General features: G+C 51.0%; 37 non-coding genes across 37 annotated transcripts; all 37 read right to left on the reverse strand.

The window, feature by feature from the left end:
• Positions 1 to 269: 269 nt before the first annotated feature.
• LOC141032497 (5S ribosomal RNA) lies at positions 270 to 388 on the reverse strand. The gene has a single exon (XR_012194493.1). It is a non-coding gene; the product is annotated as a 5S ribosomal RNA (ribosomal RNA).
• A 302-nt stretch (positions 389 to 690) lies between these two features.
• On the reverse strand, positions 691 to 809 carry LOC141032027 (5S ribosomal RNA). Its single transcript, XR_012194035.1, has one exon. It is a non-coding gene; the product is annotated as a 5S ribosomal RNA (ribosomal RNA).
• A 302-nt stretch (positions 810 to 1,111) lies between these two features.
• LOC141032154 (5S ribosomal RNA) lies at positions 1,112 to 1,230 on the reverse strand. Its single transcript, XR_012194158.1, has one exon. It is a non-coding gene; the product is annotated as a 5S ribosomal RNA (ribosomal RNA).
• A 302-nt stretch (positions 1,231 to 1,532) lies between these two features.
• Positions 1,533 to 1,651, reverse strand: LOC141032535 (5S ribosomal RNA). The gene has a single exon (XR_012194531.1). It is a non-coding gene; the product is annotated as a 5S ribosomal RNA (ribosomal RNA).
• A 302-nt stretch (positions 1,652 to 1,953) lies between these two features.
• On the reverse strand, positions 1,954 to 2,072 carry LOC141032155 (5S ribosomal RNA). Its single transcript, XR_012194159.1, has one exon. It is a non-coding gene; the product is annotated as a 5S ribosomal RNA (ribosomal RNA).
• Positions 2,073 to 2,374: 302 nt separating this feature from the next.
• On the reverse strand, positions 2,375 to 2,493 carry LOC141032156 (5S ribosomal RNA). Its single transcript, XR_012194160.1, has one exon. It is a non-coding gene; the product is annotated as a 5S ribosomal RNA (ribosomal RNA).
• A 302-nt stretch (positions 2,494 to 2,795) lies between these two features.
• Positions 2,796 to 2,914, reverse strand: LOC141032498 (5S ribosomal RNA). Its single transcript, XR_012194494.1, has one exon. It is a non-coding gene; the product is annotated as a 5S ribosomal RNA (ribosomal RNA).
• Positions 2,915 to 3,216: 302 nt separating this feature from the next.
• Positions 3,217 to 3,335, reverse strand: LOC141032157 (5S ribosomal RNA). Its single transcript, XR_012194161.1, has one exon. It is a non-coding gene; the product is annotated as a 5S ribosomal RNA (ribosomal RNA).
• Positions 3,336 to 3,637: 302 nt separating this feature from the next.
• Positions 3,638 to 3,756, reverse strand: LOC141032158 (5S ribosomal RNA). Its single transcript, XR_012194162.1, has one exon. It is a non-coding gene; the product is annotated as a 5S ribosomal RNA (ribosomal RNA).
• A 302-nt stretch (positions 3,757 to 4,058) lies between these two features.
• Positions 4,059 to 4,177, reverse strand: LOC141032499 (5S ribosomal RNA). The gene has a single exon (XR_012194495.1). It is a non-coding gene; the product is annotated as a 5S ribosomal RNA (ribosomal RNA).
• Positions 4,178 to 4,479: 302 nt separating this feature from the next.
• On the reverse strand, positions 4,480 to 4,598 carry LOC141032159 (5S ribosomal RNA). Its single transcript, XR_012194163.1, has one exon. It is a non-coding gene; the product is annotated as a 5S ribosomal RNA (ribosomal RNA).
• Positions 4,599 to 4,900: 302 nt separating this feature from the next.
• On the reverse strand, positions 4,901 to 5,019 carry LOC141032160 (5S ribosomal RNA). The gene has a single exon (XR_012194164.1). It is a non-coding gene; the product is annotated as a 5S ribosomal RNA (ribosomal RNA).
• Positions 5,020 to 5,321: 302 nt separating this feature from the next.
• On the reverse strand, positions 5,322 to 5,440 carry LOC141032161 (5S ribosomal RNA). The gene has a single exon (XR_012194165.1). It is a non-coding gene; the product is annotated as a 5S ribosomal RNA (ribosomal RNA).
• Positions 5,441 to 5,742: 302 nt separating this feature from the next.
• LOC141032163 (5S ribosomal RNA) lies at positions 5,743 to 5,861 on the reverse strand. The gene has a single exon (XR_012194167.1). It is a non-coding gene; the product is annotated as a 5S ribosomal RNA (ribosomal RNA).
• Positions 5,862 to 6,163: 302 nt separating this feature from the next.
• Positions 6,164 to 6,282, reverse strand: LOC141032164 (5S ribosomal RNA). Its single transcript, XR_012194168.1, has one exon. It is a non-coding gene; the product is annotated as a 5S ribosomal RNA (ribosomal RNA).
• A 302-nt stretch (positions 6,283 to 6,584) lies between these two features.
• Positions 6,585 to 6,703, reverse strand: LOC141032165 (5S ribosomal RNA). Its single transcript, XR_012194169.1, has one exon. It is a non-coding gene; the product is annotated as a 5S ribosomal RNA (ribosomal RNA).
• Positions 6,704 to 7,005: 302 nt separating this feature from the next.
• On the reverse strand, positions 7,006 to 7,124 carry LOC141032166 (5S ribosomal RNA). The gene has a single exon (XR_012194170.1). It is a non-coding gene; the product is annotated as a 5S ribosomal RNA (ribosomal RNA).
• A 302-nt stretch (positions 7,125 to 7,426) lies between these two features.
• Positions 7,427 to 7,545, reverse strand: LOC141032167 (5S ribosomal RNA). The gene has a single exon (XR_012194171.1). It is a non-coding gene; the product is annotated as a 5S ribosomal RNA (ribosomal RNA).
• Positions 7,546 to 7,847: 302 nt separating this feature from the next.
• LOC141032168 (5S ribosomal RNA) lies at positions 7,848 to 7,966 on the reverse strand. The gene has a single exon (XR_012194172.1). It is a non-coding gene; the product is annotated as a 5S ribosomal RNA (ribosomal RNA).
• Positions 7,967 to 8,268: 302 nt separating this feature from the next.
• Positions 8,269 to 8,387, reverse strand: LOC141032169 (5S ribosomal RNA). The gene has a single exon (XR_012194173.1). It is a non-coding gene; the product is annotated as a 5S ribosomal RNA (ribosomal RNA).
• A 302-nt stretch (positions 8,388 to 8,689) lies between these two features.
• Positions 8,690 to 8,808, reverse strand: LOC141032170 (5S ribosomal RNA). Its single transcript, XR_012194174.1, has one exon. It is a non-coding gene; the product is annotated as a 5S ribosomal RNA (ribosomal RNA).
• A 302-nt stretch (positions 8,809 to 9,110) lies between these two features.
• Positions 9,111 to 9,229, reverse strand: LOC141032171 (5S ribosomal RNA). The gene has a single exon (XR_012194175.1). It is a non-coding gene; the product is annotated as a 5S ribosomal RNA (ribosomal RNA).
• A 581-nt stretch (positions 9,230 to 9,810) lies between these two features.
• LOC141032029 (5S ribosomal RNA) lies at positions 9,811 to 9,929 on the reverse strand. The gene has a single exon (XR_012194037.1). It is a non-coding gene; the product is annotated as a 5S ribosomal RNA (ribosomal RNA).
• Positions 9,930 to 10,231: 302 nt separating this feature from the next.
• LOC141032519 (5S ribosomal RNA) lies at positions 10,232 to 10,350 on the reverse strand. The gene has a single exon (XR_012194515.1). It is a non-coding gene; the product is annotated as a 5S ribosomal RNA (ribosomal RNA).
• Positions 10,351 to 10,652: 302 nt separating this feature from the next.
• LOC141032019 (5S ribosomal RNA) lies at positions 10,653 to 10,771 on the reverse strand. Its single transcript, XR_012194028.1, has one exon. It is a non-coding gene; the product is annotated as a 5S ribosomal RNA (ribosomal RNA).
• A 302-nt stretch (positions 10,772 to 11,073) lies between these two features.
• LOC141032172 (5S ribosomal RNA) lies at positions 11,074 to 11,192 on the reverse strand. Its single transcript, XR_012194176.1, has one exon. It is a non-coding gene; the product is annotated as a 5S ribosomal RNA (ribosomal RNA).
• A 302-nt stretch (positions 11,193 to 11,494) lies between these two features.
• Positions 11,495 to 11,613, reverse strand: LOC141032506 (5S ribosomal RNA). The gene has a single exon (XR_012194502.1). It is a non-coding gene; the product is annotated as a 5S ribosomal RNA (ribosomal RNA).
• Positions 11,614 to 11,915: 302 nt separating this feature from the next.
• On the reverse strand, positions 11,916 to 12,034 carry LOC141032537 (5S ribosomal RNA). The gene has a single exon (XR_012194533.1). It is a non-coding gene; the product is annotated as a 5S ribosomal RNA (ribosomal RNA).
• A 302-nt stretch (positions 12,035 to 12,336) lies between these two features.
• Positions 12,337 to 12,455, reverse strand: LOC141032174 (5S ribosomal RNA). Its single transcript, XR_012194178.1, has one exon. It is a non-coding gene; the product is annotated as a 5S ribosomal RNA (ribosomal RNA).
• A 302-nt stretch (positions 12,456 to 12,757) lies between these two features.
• LOC141032175 (5S ribosomal RNA) lies at positions 12,758 to 12,876 on the reverse strand. The gene has a single exon (XR_012194179.1). It is a non-coding gene; the product is annotated as a 5S ribosomal RNA (ribosomal RNA).
• Positions 12,877 to 13,178: 302 nt separating this feature from the next.
• LOC141032500 (5S ribosomal RNA) lies at positions 13,179 to 13,297 on the reverse strand. Its single transcript, XR_012194496.1, has one exon. It is a non-coding gene; the product is annotated as a 5S ribosomal RNA (ribosomal RNA).
• Positions 13,298 to 13,599: 302 nt separating this feature from the next.
• On the reverse strand, positions 13,600 to 13,718 carry LOC141032176 (5S ribosomal RNA). Its single transcript, XR_012194180.1, has one exon. It is a non-coding gene; the product is annotated as a 5S ribosomal RNA (ribosomal RNA).
• A 302-nt stretch (positions 13,719 to 14,020) lies between these two features.
• Positions 14,021 to 14,139, reverse strand: LOC141032177 (5S ribosomal RNA). Its single transcript, XR_012194181.1, has one exon. It is a non-coding gene; the product is annotated as a 5S ribosomal RNA (ribosomal RNA).
• Positions 14,140 to 14,441: 302 nt separating this feature from the next.
• On the reverse strand, positions 14,442 to 14,560 carry LOC141032501 (5S ribosomal RNA). The gene has a single exon (XR_012194497.1). It is a non-coding gene; the product is annotated as a 5S ribosomal RNA (ribosomal RNA).
• A 302-nt stretch (positions 14,561 to 14,862) lies between these two features.
• Positions 14,863 to 14,981, reverse strand: LOC141032178 (5S ribosomal RNA). Its single transcript, XR_012194182.1, has one exon. It is a non-coding gene; the product is annotated as a 5S ribosomal RNA (ribosomal RNA).
• A 302-nt stretch (positions 14,982 to 15,283) lies between these two features.
• LOC141032507 (5S ribosomal RNA) lies at positions 15,284 to 15,402 on the reverse strand. Its single transcript, XR_012194503.1, has one exon. It is a non-coding gene; the product is annotated as a 5S ribosomal RNA (ribosomal RNA).
• Positions 15,403 to 15,704: 302 nt separating this feature from the next.
• Positions 15,705 to 15,823, reverse strand: LOC141032180 (5S ribosomal RNA). The gene has a single exon (XR_012194183.1). It is a non-coding gene; the product is annotated as a 5S ribosomal RNA (ribosomal RNA).
• Positions 15,824 to 16,004: the final 181 nt, after the last annotated feature.

Below are 16,004 nucleotides of genomic sequence, written 5' to 3' on the forward strand. Positions count from 1 at the left end.
GCCCCTCCCAGCTCCACTACACACACGATTGCACATTCCTTTGGCCGCTCCCGCTCAACTACGGAGACGAGTTTTACCACGGTTCAACCGCACCAGTGCCTATTTACCATGGTTTCGACCCCTTTCAGAACACGCTTGCCGCCGCTAGACGCGTGAATAATGAGCAGCGAGCTAAAACTTACCGTAAACGTGCAAAATAATAAAACGTGCTAAACATACGTCGCGCTCGTGCGTTTTGTTTTGCACGCGGTGCAAAACAAATTAAAAAGGGAATGCAACACGAGGACTTCCCAGGAGGTCACCCATCCTAGTACTACTCTCGCCCAAGCACGCTTAACTTCGGAGTTCTGATGGGATCCGGTGCTTTAGTGCTGGTATGACCGCATCCGACATGTTACCCCCGTCTTCGTCCCTTATGCTTGCCCCTCCCAGCTCCACTACACACACGATTGCACATTCCTTTGGCCGCTCCCGCTCAACTACGGAGACGAGTTTTACCACGGTTCAACCGCACCAGTGCCTATTTACCATGGTTTCGACCCCTTTCAGAACACGCTTGCCGCCGCTAGACGCGTGAATAATGAGCAGCGAGCTAAAACTTACCGTAAACGTGCAAAATAATAAAACGTGCTAAACATACGTCGCGCTCGTGCGTTTTGTTTTGCACGCGGTGCAAAACAAATTAAAAAGGGAATGCAACACGAGGACTTCCCAGGAGGTCACCCATCCTAGTACTACTCTCGCCCAAGCACGCTTAACTTCGGAGTTATGATGGGATCCGGTGCTTTAGTGCTGGTATGATCGCATCCGACATGTTACCCCCGTCTTCGTCCCTTACGCTTGCCCCTCCCAGCTCCACTACACACACGATTGCACATTCCTTTGGCCGCTCCCGCTCAACTACGGAGACGAGTTTTACCACGGTTCAACCGCACCAGTGCCTATTTACCATGGTTTCGACCCCTTTCAGAACACGCTTGCCGCCGCTAGACGCGTGAATAATGAGCAGCGAGCTAAAACTTACCGTAAACGTGCAAAATAATAAAACGTGCTAAACATACGTCGCGCTCGTGCGTTTTGTTTTGCACGCGGTGCAAAACAAATTAAAAAGGGAATGCAACACGAGGACTTCCCAGGAGGTCACCCATCCTAGTACTACTCTCGCCCAAGCACGCTTAACTTCGGAGTTCTGATGGGATCCGGTGCTTTAGTGCTGGTATGATCGCATCCGACATGTTACCCCCGTCTTCGTCCCTTATGCTTGCCCCTCCCAGCTCCACTACACACACGATTGCACATTCCTTTGGCCGCTCCCGCTCAACTACGGAGACGAGTTTTACCACGGTTCAACCGCACCAGTGCCTATTTACCATGGTTTCGACCCCTTTCAGAACATGCTTGCCGCCGCTAGACGCGTGAATAATGAGCAGCGAGCTAAAACTTACCGTAAACGTGCAAAATAATAAAACGTGCTAAACATACGTCGCGCTCGTGCGTTTTGTTTTGCACGCGGTGCAAAACAAATTAAAAAGGGAATGCAACACGAGGACTTCCCAGGAGGTCACCCATCCTAGTACTACTCTCGCCCAAGCAAGCTTAACTTCGGAGTTCTGATGGGATCCGGTGCTTTAGTGCTGGTATGATCGCATCCGACATGTTACCCCCGTCTTCGTCCCTTACGCTTGCCCCTCCCAGCTCCACTACACACACGATTGCACATTCCTTTGGCCGCTCCCGCTCAACTACGGAGACGAGTTTTACCACGGTTCAACCGCACCAGTGCCTATTTACCATGGTTTCGACCCCTTTCAGAACACGCTTGCCGCCGCTAGACGCGTGAATAATGAGCAGCGAGCTAAAACTTACCGTAAACGTGCAAAATAATAAAACGTGCTAAACATACGTCGCGCTCGTGCGTTTTGTTTTGCACGCGGTGCAAAACAAATTAAAAAGGGAATGCAACACGAGGACTTCCCAGGAGGTCACCCATCCTAGTACTACTCTCGCCCAAGCACGCTTAACTTCGGAGTTCTGATGGGATCCGGTGCTTTAGTGCTGGTATGATCGCATCCGACATGTTACCCCCGTCTTCGTCCCTTATGCTTGCCCCTCCCAGCTCCACTACACACACGATTGCACATTCCTTTGGCCGCTCCCGCTCAACTACGGAGACGAGTTTTACCACGGTTCAACCGCACCAGTGCCTATTTACCATGGTTTCGACCCCTTTCAGAACACGCTTGCCGCCGCTAGACGCGTGAATAATGAGCAGCGAGCTAAAACTTACCGTAAACGTGCAAAATAATAAAACGTGCTAAACATACGTCGCGCTCGTGCGTTTTGTTTTGCACGCGGTGCAAAACAAATTAAAAAGGGAATGCAACACGAGGACTTCCCAGGAGGTCACCCATCCTAGTACTACTCTCGCCCAAGCACGCTTAACTTCGGAGTTCTGATGGGATCCGGTGCTTTAGTGCTGGTATGATCGCATCCGACATGTTACCCCCGTCTTCGTCCCTTATGCTTGCCCCTCCCAGCTCCACTACACACACGATTGCACATTCCTTTGGCCGCTCCCGCTCAACTACGGAGACGAGTTTTACCACGGTTCAACCGCACCAGTGCCTATTTACCATGGTTTCGACCCCTTTCAGAACACGCTTGCCGCCGCTAGACGCGTGAATAATGAGCAGCGAGCTAAAACTTACCGTAAACGTGCAAAATAATAAAACGTGCTAAACATACGTCGCGCTCGTGCGTTTTGTTTTGCACGCGGTGCAAAACAAATTAAAAAGGGAATGCAACACGAGGACTTCCCAGGAGGTCACCCATCCTAGTACTACTCTCGCCCAAGCACGCTTAACTTCGGAGTTCTGATGGGATCCGGTGCTTTAGTGCTGGTATGACCGCATCCGACATGTTACCCCCGTCTTCGTCCCTTATGCTTGCCCCTCCCAGCTCCACTACACACACGATTGCACATTCCTTTGGCCGCTCCCGCTCAACTACGGAGACGAGTTTTACCACGGTTCAACCGCACCAGTGCCTATTTACCATGGTTTCGACCCCTTTCAGAACACGCTTGCCGCCGCTAGACGCGTGAATAATGAGCAGCGAGCTAAAACTTACCGTAAACGTGCAAAATAATAAAACGTGCTAAACATACGTCGCGCTCGTGCGTTTTGTTTTGCACGCGGTGCAAAACAAATTAAAAAGGGAATGCAACACGAGGACTTCCCAGGAGGTCACCCATCCTAGTACTACTCTCGCCCAAGCACGCTTAACTTCGGAGTTCTGATGGGATCCGGTGCTTTAGTGCTGGTATGATCGCATCCGACATGTTACCCCCGTCTTCGTCCCTTATGCTTGCCCCTCCCAGCTCCACTACACACACGATTGCACATTCCTTTGGCCGCTCCCGCTCAACTACGGAGACGAGTTTTACCACGGTTCAACCGCACCAGTGCCTATTTACCATGGTTTCGACCCCTTTCAGAACACGCTTGCCGCCGCTAGACGCGTGAATAATGAGCAGCGAGCTAAAACTTACCGTAAACGTGCAAAATAATAAAACGTGCTAAACATACGTCGCGCTCGTGCGTTTTGTTTTGCACGCGGTGCAAAACAAATTAAAAAGGGAATGCAACACGAGGACTTCCCAGGAGGTCACCCATCCTAGTACTACTCTCGCCCAAGCACGCTTAACTTCGGAGTTCTGATGGGATCCGGTGCTTTAGTGCTGGTATGATCGCATCCGACATGTTACCCCCGTCTTCGTCCCTTATGCTTGCCCCTCCCAGCTCCACTACACACACGATTGCACATTCCTTTGGCCGCTCCCGCTCAACTACGGAGACGAGTTTTACCACGGTTCAACCGCACCAGTGCCTATTTACCATGGTTTCGACCCCTTTCAGAACACGCTTGCCGCCGCTAGACGCGTGAATAATGAGCAGCGAGCTAAAACTTACCGTAAACGTGCAAAATAATAAAACGTGCTAAACATACGTCGCGCTCGTGCGTTTTGTTTTGCACGCGGTGCAAAACAAATTAAAAAGGGAATGCAACACGAGGACTTCCCAGGAGGTCACCCATCCTAGTACTACTCTCGCCCAAGCACGCTTAACTTCGGAGTTCTGATGGGATCCGGTGCTTTAGTGCTGGTATGACCGCATCCGACATGTTACCCCCGTCTTCGTCCCTTATGCTTGCCCCTCCCAGCTCCACTACACACACGATTGCACATTCCTTTGGCCGCTCCCGCTCAACTACGGAGACGAGTTTTACCACGGTTCAACCGCACCAGTGCCTATTTACCATGGTTTCGACCCCTTTCAGAACACGCTTGCCGCCGCTAGACGCGTGAATAATGAGCAGCGAGCTAAAACTTACCGTAAACGTGCAAAATAATAAAACGTGCTAAACATACGTCGCGCTCGTGCGTTTTGTTTTGCACGCGGTGCAAAACAAATTAAAAAGGGAATGCAACACGAGGACTTCCCAGGAGGTCACCCATCCTAGTACTACTCTCGCCCAAGCACGCTTAACTTCGGAGTTCTGATGGGATCCGGTGCTTTAGTGCTGGTATGATCGCATCCGACATGTTACCCCCGTCTTCGTCCCTTATGCTTGCCCCTCCCAGCTCCACTACACACACGATTGCACATTCCTTTGGCCGCTCCCGCTCAACTACGGAGACGAGTTTTACCACGGTTCAACCGCACCAGTGCCTATTTACCATGGTTTCGACCCCTTTCAGAACACGCTTGCCGCCGCTAGACGCGTGAATAATGAGCAGCGAGCTAAAACTTACCGTAAACGTGCAAAATAATAAAACGTGCTAAACATACGTCGCGCTCGTGCGTTTTGTTTTGCACGCGGTGCAAAACAAATTAAAAAGGGAATGCAACACGAGGACTTCCCAGGAGGTCACCCATCCTAGTACTACTCTCGCCCAAGCACGCTTAACTTCGGAGTTCTGATGGGATCCGGTGCTTTAGTGCTGGTATGATCGCATCCGACATGTTACCCCCGTCTTCGTCCCTTATGCTTGCCCCTCCCAGCTCCACTACACACACGATTGCACATTCCTTTGGCCGCTCCCGCTCAACTACGGAGACGAGTTTTACCACGGTTCAACCGCACCAGTGCCTATTTACCATGGTTTCGACCCCTTTCAGAACACGCTTGCCGCCGCTAGACGCGTGAATAATGAGCAGCGAGCTAAAACTTACCGTAAACGTGCAAAATAATAAAACGTGCTAAACATACGTCGCGCTCGTGCGTTTTGTTTTGCACGCGGTGCAAAACAAATTAAAAAGGGAATGCAACACGAGGACTTCCCAGGAGGTCACCCATCCTAGTACTACTCTCGCCCAAGCACGCTTAACTTCGGAGTTCTGATGGGATCCGGTGCTTTAGTGCTGGTATGATCGCATCCGACATGTTACCCCCGTCTTCGTCCCTTATGCTTGCCCCTCCCAGCTCCACTACACACACGATTGCACATTCCTTTGGCCGCTCCCGCTCAACTACGGAGACGAGTTTTACCACGGTTCAACCGCACCAGTGCCTATTTACCATGGTTTCGACCCCTTTCAGAACACGCTTGCCGCCGCTAGACGCGTGAATAATGAGCAGCGAGCTAAAACTTACCGTAAACGTGCAAAATAATAAAACGTGCTAAACATACGTCGCGCTCGTGCGTTTTGTTTTGCACGCGGTGCAAAACAAATTAAAAAGGGAATGCAACACGAGGACTTCCCAGGAGGTCACCCATCCTAGTACTACTCTCGCCCAAGCACGCTTAACTTCGGAGTTCTGATGGGATCCGGTGCTTTAGTGCTGGTATGATCGCATCCGACATGTTACCCCCGTCTTCGTCCCTTATGCTTGCCCCTCCCAGCTCCACTACACACACGATTGCACATTCCTTTGGCCGCTCCCGCTCAACTACGGAGACGAGTTTTACCACGGTTCAACCGCACCAGTGCCTATTTACCATGGTTTCGACCCCTTTCAGAACACGCTTGCCGCCGCTAGACGCGTGAATAATGAGCAGCGAGCTAAAACTTACCGTAAACGTGCAAAATAATAAAACGTGCTAAACATACGTCGCGCTCGTGCGTTTTGTTTTGCACGCGGTGCAAAACAAATTAAAAAGGGAATGCAACACGAGGACTTCCCAGGAGGTCACCCATCCTAGTACTACTCTCGCCCAAGCACGCTTAACTTCGGAGTTCTGATGGGATCCGGTGCTTTAGTGCTGGTATGATCGCATCCGACATGTTACCCCCGTCTTCGTCCCTTATGCTTGCCCCTCCCAGCTCCACTACACACACGATTGCACATTCCTTTGGCCGCTCCCGCTCAACTACGGAGACGAGTTTTACCACGGTTCAACCGCACCAGTGCCTATTTACCATGGTTTCGACCCCTTTCAGAACACGCTTGCCGCCGCTAGACGCGTGAATAATGAGCAGCGAGCTAAAACTTACCGTAAACGTGCAAAATAATAAAACGTGCTAAACATACGTCGCGCTCGTGCGTTTTGTTTTGCACGCGGTGCAAAACAAATTAAAAAGGGAATGCAACACGAGGACTTCCCAGGAGGTCACCCATCCTAGTACTACTCTCGCCCAAGCACGCTTAACTTCGGAGTTCTGATGGGATCCGGTGCTTTAGTGCTGGTATGATCGCATCCGACATGTTACCCCCGTCTTCGTCCCTTATGCTTGCCCCTCCCAGCTCCACTACACACACGATTGCACATTCCTTTGGCCGCTCCCGCTCAACTACGGAGACGAGTTTTACCACGGTTCAACCGCACCAGTGCCTATTTACCATGGTTTCGACCCCTTTCAGAACACGCTTGCCGCCGCTAGACGCGTGAATAATGAGCAGCGAGCTAAAACTTACCGTAAACGTGCAAAATAATAAAACGTGCTAAACATACGTCGCGCTCGTGCGTTTTGTTTTGCACGCGGTGCAAAACAAATTAAAAAGGGAATGCAACACGAGGACTTCCCAGGAGGTCACCCATCCTAGTACTACTCTCGCCCAAGCACGCTTAACTTCGGAGTTCTGATGGGATCCGGTGCTTTAGTGCTGGTATGATCGCATCCGACATGTTACCCCCGTCTTCGTCCCTTATGCTTGCCCCTCCCAGCTCCACTACACACACGATTGCACATTCCTTTGGCCGCTCCCGCTCAACTACGGAGACGAGTTTTACCACGGTTCAACCGCACCAGTGCCTATTTACCATGGTTTCGACCCCTTTCAGAACACGCTTGCCGCCGCTAGACGCGTGAATAATGAGCAGCGAGCTAAAACTTACCGTAAACGTGCAAAATAATAAAACGTGCTAAACATACGTCGCGCTCGTGCGTTTTGTTTTGCACGCGGTGCAAAACAAATTAAAAAGGGAATGCAACACGAGGACTTCCCAGGAGGTCACCCATCCTAGTACTACTCTCGCCCAAGCACGCTTAACTTCGGAGTTCTGATGGGATCCGGTGCTTTAGTGCTGGTATGATCGCATCCGACATGTTACCCCCGTCTTCGTCCCTTATGCTTGCCCTTCCCAGCTCCACTACACACACGATTGCACATTCCTTTGGCCGCTCCCGCTCAACTACGGAGACGAGGTTTACCACGGTTCAACCGCACCAGTGCCTATTTACCATGGTTTCGACCCCTTTCAGAACACGCTTGCCGCCGCTAGACGCGTGAATAATGAGCAGCGAGCTAAAACTTACCGTAAACGTGCAAAATAATAAAACGTGCTAAACATACGTCGCGCTCGTGCGTTTTGTTTTGCACGCGGTGCAAAACAAATTAAAAAGGGAATGCAACACGAGGACTTCCCAGGAGGTCACCCATCCTAGTACTACTCTCGCCCAAGCACGCTTAACTTCGGAGTTCTGATGGGATCCGGTGCTTTAGTGCTGGTATGATCGCATCCGACATGTTACCCCCGTCTTCGTCCCTTATGCTTGCCCCTCCCAGCTCCACTACACACACGATTGCACATTCCTTTGGCCGCTCCCGCTCAACTACGGAGACGAGTTTTACCACGGTTCAACCGCACCAGTGCCTATTTACCATGGTTTCGACCCCTTTCAGAACACGCTTGCCGCCGCTAGACGCGTGAATAATGAGCAGCGAGCTAAAACTTACCGTAAACGTGCAAAATAATAAAACGTGCTAAACATACGTCGCGCTCGTGCGTTTTGTTTTGCACGCGGTGCAAAACAAATTAAAAAGGGAATGCAACACGAGGACTTCCCAGGAGGTCACCCATCCTAGTACTACTCTCGCCCAAGCACGCTTAACTTCGGAGTTCTGATGGGATCCGGTGCTTTAGTGCTGGTATGATCGCATCCGACATGTTACCCCCGTCTTCGTCCCTTATGCTTGCCCCTCCCAGCTCCACTACACACACGATTGCACATTCCTTTGGCCGCTCCCGCTCAACTACGGAGACGAGTTTTACCACGGTTCAACCGCACCAGTGCCTATTTACCATGGTTTCGACCCCTTTCAGAACACGCTTGCCGCCGCTAGACGCGTGAATAATGAGCAGCGAGCTAAAACTTACCGTAAACGTGCAAAATAATAAAACGTGCTAAACATACGTCGCGCTCGTGCGTTTTGTTTTGCACGCGGTGCAAAACAAATTAAAAAGGGAATGCAACACGAGGACTTCCCAGGAGGTCACCCATCCTAGTACTACTCTCGCCCAAGCACGCTTAACTTCGGAGTTCTGATGGGATCCGGTGCTTTAGTGCTGGTATGATCGCATCCGACATGTTACCCCCGTCTTCGTCCCTTATGCTTGCCCCTCCCAGCTCCACTACACACACGATTGCACATTCCTTTGGCCGCTCCCGCTCAACTACGGAGACGAGTTTTACCACGGTTCAACCGCACCAGTGCCTATTTACCATGGTTTCGACCCCTTTCAGAACACGCTTGCCGCCGCTAGACGCGTGAATAATGAGCAGCGAGCTAAAACTTACCGTAAACGTGCAAAATAATAAAACGTGCTAAACATACGTCGCGCTCGTGCGTTTTGTTTTGCATGCGGTGCAAAACAAATTAAAAAGGGAATGCAACACGAGGACTTCCCAGGAGGTCACCCATCCTAGTACTACTCTCGCCCAAGCACGCTTAACTTCGGAGTTCTGATGGGATCCGGTGCTTTAGTGCTGGTATGATCGCATCCGACATGTTACCCCCGTCTTCGTCCCTTATGCTTGCCCCTCCCAGCTCCACTACACACACGATTGCACATTCCTTTGGCCGCTCCCGCTCAACTACGGAGACGAGTTTTACCACGGTTCAACCGCACCAGTGCCTATTTACCATGGTTTCGACCCCTTTCAGAACACGCTTGCCGCCGCTAGACGCGTGAATAATGAGCAGCGAGCTAAAACTTACCGTAAACGTGCAAAATAATAAAACGTGCTAAACATACGTCGCGCTCGTGCGTTTTGTTTTGCACGCGGTGCAAAACAAATTAAAAAGGGAATGCAACACGAGGACTTCCCAGGAGGTCACCCATCCTAGTACTACTCTCGCCCAAGCACGCTCAACTACGGAGACGAGTTTTACCACGGTTCAACCGCACCAGTGCCTATTTACCATGGTTTCGACCCCTTTCAGAACACGCTTGCCGCCGCTAGACGCGTGAATAATGAGCAGCGAGCTAAAACTTACCGTAAACGTGCAAAATAATAAAACGTGCTAAACATACGTCGCCCTCGTGCGTTTTGTTTTGCACGCGGTGCAAAAAAAATTAAAAAGGGAATGCAACACGAGGACTTCCCAGGAGGTCACCCATCCTAGTACTACTCTCGCCCAAGCACGCTTAACTTTGGACTTCTGATGGGATCCGGTGCTTTAGTGCTGGTATGATCGCATCCGACATGTTACCCCCGTCTTCGTCCCTTATGCTTGCCCCTCCCAGCTCCACTACACACACGATTGCACATTCCTTTGGCCGCTCCCGCTCAACTACGGAGACGAGTTTTACCACGGTTCAACCGCACCAGTGCCTATTTACCATGGTTTCGACCCCTTTCAGAACACGCTTGCCGCCGCTAGACGCGTGAATAATGAGCAGCGAGCTAAAACTTACCGTAAACGTGCAAAATAATAAAACGTGCTAAACATACGTCGCGCTCGTGCGTTTTGTTTTGCACGCGGTGCAAAAAAAATTAAAAAGGGAATGCAACACGAGGACTTCCCAGGAGGTCACCCATCCTAGTACTACTCTCGCCCAAGCACGCTTAACTTTGGAGTTCTGATGGGATCCGGTGCTTTAGTGCTGGTATGATCGCATCCGACATGTTACCCCCGTCTTCGTCCCTTATGCTTGCCCCTCCCAGCTCCACTACACACACGATTGCACATTCCTTTGGCCGCTCCCGCTCAACTACGGAGACGAGTTTTACCACGGTTCAACCGCACCAGTGCCTATTTACCATGGTTTCGACCCCTTTCAGAACACGCTTGCCGCCGCTAGACGCGTGAATAATGAGCAGCGAGCTAAAACTTACCGTAAACGTGCAAAATAATAAAACGTGCTAAACATACGTCGCGCTCGTGCGTTTTGTTTTGCACGCGGTGCAAAACAAATTAAAAAGGGAATGCAACACGAGGACTTCCCAGGAGGTCACCCATCCTAGTACTACTCTCGTCCAAGCACGCTTAACTTCGGAGTTCTGAAGGGATCCGGTGCTTTAGTGCTGGTATGATCGCATCCGACATGTTACCCCCGTCTTCGTCCCTTATGCTTGCCCCTCCCAGCTCCACTACACACACGATTGCACATTCCTTTGGCCGCTCCCGCTCAACTACGGAGACGAGTTTTACCACGGTTCAACCGCACCAGTGCCTATTTACCATGGTTTCGACCCCTTTCAGAACACGCTTGCCGCCGCTAGACGCGTGAATAATGAGCAGCGAGCTAAAACTTACCGTAAACGTGCAAAATAATAAAACGTGCTAAACATACGTCGCGCTCGTGCGTTTTGTTTTGCACGCGGTGCAAAACAAATTAAAAAGGGAATGCAACACGAGGACTTCCCAGGAGGTCACCCATCCTAGTACTACTCTCGCCCAAGCACGCTTAACTTCGGAGTTCTGATGGGATCCGGTGCTTTAGTGCTGGTATGATCGCATCCGACATGTTACCCCCGTCTTCGTCCCTTATGCTTGCCCCTCCCAGCTCCACTACACACACGATTGCACATTCCTTTGGCCGCTCCCGCTCAACTACGGAGACGAGTTTTACCACGGTTCAACCGCACCAGTGCCTATTTACCATGGTTTCGACCCCTTTCAGAACACGCTTGCCGCCGCTAGACGCGTGAATAATGAGCAGCGAGCTAAAACTTACCGTAAACGTGCAAAATAATAAAACGTGCTAAACATACGTCGCGCTCGTGCGTTTTGTTTTGCACGCGGTGCAAAACAAATTAAAAAGGGAATGCAACACGAGGACTTCCTAGGAGGTCACCCATCCTAGTACTACTCTCGCCCAAGCACGCTTAACTTCGGAGTTCTGATGGGATCCGGTGCTTTAGTGCTGGTATGATCGCATCCGACATGTTACCCCCGTCTTCGTCCCTTATGCTTGCCCCTCCCAGCTCCACTACACACACGATTGCACATTCCTTTTGCCGCTCCCGCTCAACTACGGAGACGAGTTTTACCACGGTTCAACCGCACCAGTGCCTATTTACCATGGTTTCGACCCCTTTCAGAACACGCTTGCCGCCGCTAGACGCGTGAATAATGAGCAGCGAGCTAAAACTTACCGTAAACGTGCAAAATAATAAAACGTGCTAAACATACGTCGCGCTCGTGCGTTTTGTTTTGCACGCGGTGCAAAACAAATTAAAAAGGGAATGCAACACGAGGACTTCCCAGGAGGTCACCCATCCTAGTACTACTCTCGCCCAAGCAAGCTTAACTTCGGAGTTCTGATGGGATCCGGTGCTTTAGTGCTGGTATGATCGCATCCGACATGTTACCCCCGTCTTCGTCCCTTACGCTTGCCCCTCCCAGCTCCACTACACACACGATTGCACATTCCTTTGGCCGCTCCCGCTCAACTACGGAGACGAGTTTTACCACGGTTCAACCGCACCAGTGCCTATTTACCATGGTTTCGACCCCTTTCAGAACACGCTTGCCGCCGCTAGACGCGTGAATAATGAGCAGCGAGCTAAAACTTACCGTAAACGTGCAAAATAATAAAACGTGCTAAACATACGTCGCGCTCGTGCGTTTTGTTTTGCACGCGGTGCAAAACAAATTAAAAAGGGAATGCAACACGAGGACTTCCCAGGAGGTCACCCATCCTAGTACTACTCTCGCCCAAGCACGCTTAACTTCGGAGTTCTGATGGGATCCGGTGCTTTAGTGCTGGTATGATCGCATCCGACATGTTACCCCCGTCTTCGTCCCTTATGCTTGCCCCTCCCAGCTCCACTACACACACGATTGCACATTCCTTTGGCCGCTCCCGCTCAACTACGGAGACGAGTTTTACCACGGTTCAACCGCACCAGTGCCTATTTACCATGGTTTCGACCCCTTTCAGAACACGCTTGCCGCCGCTAGACGCGTGAATAATGAGCAGCGAGCTAAAACTTACCGTAAACGTGCAAAATAATAAAACGTGCTAAACATACGTCGCGCTCGTGCGTTTTGTTTTGCACGCGGTGCAAAACAAATTAAAAAGGGAATGCAACACGAGGACTTCCCAGGAGGTCACCCATCCTAGTACTACTCTCGCCCAAGCACGCTTAACTTCGGAGTTCTGATGGGATCCGGTGCTTTAGTGCTGGTATGATCGCATCCGACATGTTACCCCCGTCTTCGTCCCTTATGCTTGCCCCTCCCAGCTCCACTACACACACGATTGCACATTCCTTTGGCCGCTCCCGCTCAACTACGGAGACGAGTTTTACCACGGTTCAACCGCACCAGTGCCTATTTACCATGGTTTCGACCCCTTTCAGAACACGCTTGCCGCCGCTAGACGCGTGAATAATGAGCAGCGAGCTAAAACTTACCGTAAACGTGCAAAATAATAAAACGTGCTAAACATACGTCGCGCTCGTGCGTTTTGTTTTGCACGCGGTGCAAAACAAATTAAAAAGGGAATGCAACACGAGGACTTCCCAGGAGGTCACCCATCCTAGTACTACTCTCGCCCAAGCACGCTTAACTTCGGAGTTCTGATGGGATCCGGTGCTTTAGTGCTGGTATGACCGCATCCGACATGTTACCCCCGTCTTCGTCCCTTATGCTTGCCCCTCCCAGCTCCACTACACACACGATTGCACATTCCTTTGGCCGCTCCCGCTCAACTACGGAGACGAGTTTTACCACGGTTCAACCGCACCAGTGCCTATTTACCATGGTTTCGACCCCTTTCAGAACACGCTTGCCGCCGCTAGACGCGTGAATAATGAGCAGCGAGCTAAAACTTACCGTAAACGTGCAAAATAATAAAACGTGCTAAACATACGTCGCGCTCGTGCGTTTTGTTTTGCACGCGGTGCAAAACAAATTAAAAAGGGAATGCAACACGAGGACTTCCCAGGAGGTCACCCATCCTAGTACTACTCTCGCCCAAGCACGCTTAACTTCGGAGTTCTGATGGGATCCGGTGCTTTAGTGCTGGTATGATCGCATCCGACATGTTACCCCCGTCTTCGTCCCTTATGCTTGCCCCTCCCAGCTCCACTACACACACGATTGCACATTCCTTTGGCCGCTCCCGCTCAACTACGGAGACGAGTTTTACCACGGTTCAACCGCACCAGTGCCTATTTACCATGGTTTCGACCCCTTTCAGAACACGCTTGCCGCCGCTAGACGCGTGAATAATGAGCAGCGAGCTAAAACTTACCGTAAACGTGCAAAATAATAAAACGTGCTAAACATACGTCGCGCTCGTGCGTTTTGTTTTGCACGCGGTGCAAAACAAATTAAAAAGGGAATGCAACACGAGGACTTCCCAGGAGGTCACCCATCCTAGTACTACTCTCGCCCAAGCACGCTTAACTTCGGAGTTCTGATGGGATCCGGTGCTTTAGTGCTGGTATGATCGCATCCGACATGTTACCCCCGTCTTCGTCCCTTATGCTTGCCCCTCCCAGCTCCACTACACACACGATTGCACATTCCTTTGGCCGCTCCCGCTCAACTACGGAGACGAGTTTTACCACGGTTCAACCGCACCAGTGCCTATTTACCATGGTTTCGACCCCTTTCAGAACACGCTTGCCGCCGCTAGACGCGTGAATAATGAGCAGCGAGCTAAAACTTACCGTAAACGTGCAAAATAATAAAACGTGCTAAACATACGTCGCGCTCGTGCGTTTTGTTTTGCACGCGGTGCAAAACAAATTAAAAAGGGAATGCAACACGAGGACTTCCCAGGAGGTCACCCATCCTAGTACTACTCTCGCCCAAGCACGCTTAACTTCGGAGTTCTGATGGGATCCGGTGCTTTAGTGCTGGTATGACCGCATCCGACATGTTACCCCCGTCTTCGTCCCTTATGCTTGCCCCTCCCAGCTCCACTACACACACGATTGCACATTCCTTTGGCCGCTCCCGCTCAACTACGGAGACGAGTTTTACCACGGTTCAACCGCACCAGTGCCTATTTACCATGGTTTCGACCCCTTTCAGAACACGCTTGCCGCCGCTAGACGCGTGAATAATGAGCAGCGAGCTAAAACTTACCGTAAACGTGCAAAATAATAAAACGTGCTAAACATACGTCGCGCTCGTGCGTTTTGTTTTGCACGCGGTGCAAAACAAATTAAAAAGGGAATGCAACACGAGGACTTCCCAGGAGGTCACCCATCCTAGTACTACTCTCGCCCAAGCACGCTTAACTTCGGAGTTCTGATGGGATCCGGTGCTTTAGTGCTGGTATGATCGCATCCGACATGTTACCCCCGTCTTCGTCCCTTATGCTTGCCCCTCCCAGCTCCACTACACACACGATTGCACATTCCTTTGGCCGCTCCCGCTCAACTACGGAGACGAGTTTTACCACGGTTCAACCGCACCAGTGCCTATTTACCATGGTTTCGACCCCTTTCAGAACACGCTTGCCGCCGCTAGACGCGTGAATAATGAGCAGCGAGCTAAAACTTACCGTAAACGTGTAAAATAATAAAACGTGCTAAACATACGTCGCGCTCGTGCGTTTTGTTTTGCACGCGGTGCAAAAAAAATTAAAAAGGGAATGCAACACGAGGACTTCCTAGGAGGTCACCCATCCTAGTACTACTCTCGCCCAAGCACGCTTAACTTCGGAGTTCTGATGGGATCCGGTGCTTTAGTGCTGGTATGATCGCATCCGACATGTTACCCCCGTCTTCGTCCCTTATGCTTGCCCCTCCCAGCTCCACTACACACACGATTGCACATTCCTTTGGCCGCTCCCGCTCAACTACGGAGACGAGTTTTACCACGGTTCAACCGCACCAGTGCCTATTTACCATGGTTTCGACCCCTTTCAGAACACGCTTGCCGCCGCTAGACGCGTGAATAATGAGCAGCGAGCTAAAACTTACCGTAAACGTGCAAAATAATAAAACGTGCTAAACATACGTCGCGCTCGTGCGTTTTGTTTTGCACGCGGTGCAAAACAAATTAAAAAGGGAATGCAACACGAGGACTTCCCAGGAGGTCACCCATCCTAGTACTACTCTCGCCCAAGCACGCTTAACTTCGGAGTTCTGATGGGATCCGGTGCTTTAGTGCTGGTATGATCGCATCCGACATGTTACCCCCGTCTTCGTCCCTTATGCTTGCCCCTCCCAGCTCCACTACACACACGATTGCACATTCCTTTGGCCGCTCCCGCTCAACTACGGAGACGAGTTTTACCACGGTTCAACCGCACCAGTGCCTATTTACCATGGTTTCGACCCCTTTCAGAACACGCTTGCCGCCGCTAG

Source organism: Aegilops tauschii, unplaced genomic scaffold, assembly GCF_002575655.3.
Source record: "Aegilops tauschii subsp. strangulata cultivar AL8/78 unplaced genomic scaffold, Aet v6.0 ptg000574l_obj, whole genome shotgun sequence".
NCBI lineage: Eukaryota > Viridiplantae > Streptophyta > Magnoliopsida > Poales > Poaceae > Aegilops > Aegilops tauschii.